This window comes from Oncorhynchus gorbuscha, linkage group LG25 (assembly GCF_021184085.1).
Source record: "Oncorhynchus gorbuscha isolate QuinsamMale2020 ecotype Even-year linkage group LG25, OgorEven_v1.0, whole genome shotgun sequence".
Taxonomy (NCBI): Eukaryota; Metazoa; Chordata; class Actinopteri; order Salmoniformes; family Salmonidae; genus Oncorhynchus; species Oncorhynchus gorbuscha.
In genome coordinates, this window is record NC_060197.1 from 3,813,035 (window position 1) to 3,813,797 (window position 763).

The window sequence follows — 763 nt, forward strand, 5'->3', positions numbered from 1 at the left end:
CTGCCACGCAGCGCCCTCTACTAGAAACAACGGTATTACACTCCAAAGCGGTTTATTGGAACAATAGACAGTGTTGTCTTTTTTAGAGCTCATCTGAAATTTACAAGACCCGTTCAAACAGAACATAATTACTACTGTTCGTGGGGGAGGGGAGACCTACTTTATTCTCAAAGTTGGCTATATGTTGATCAATATTGACATTCAATTAATTTCCTAGTAGTGTAATGGTTTCATATAAATTGTAAAGTTTGATGAAGTGACTGCTTTCTCTGAATATTCTTAACTATTAAGATTAATCTTTACAGTTAATAAAGTCACCACAGTAAATTCAGTTTTGCTCATTTCATCCACAAAATGAGTGGTTCATGATATTAGTTATCTCAACGCCAAAAACAGTATCCCATTACACCAGATTGCTTTACACCTGTGTCAAAGCTGTGACAGTTCATAACTAAATTGTCTGGGCGGTACTCTAATATGTCAATGTAGAAATGAAGACACGTTATAATAATGTATCACTACTGTACTGTTTGTTCACAAATACTTTCTCTTGGTTATATTGTGATAACGAAATCACCTGGCCGTTTCAATAGCCGCAACTCTACTTTCTACCAAATCTAGCTACAATTTCAAAGTGATAATGGCATATTGTGTCATAGCTTAATTGGAGATAGCTAGTAATGTAACTTTATTCCAGTATCTGCAGCCCTTGCCTGAGAGCAACCGGCTACCAGGTTATCACCGGTGTTGGACCCAATAGCCT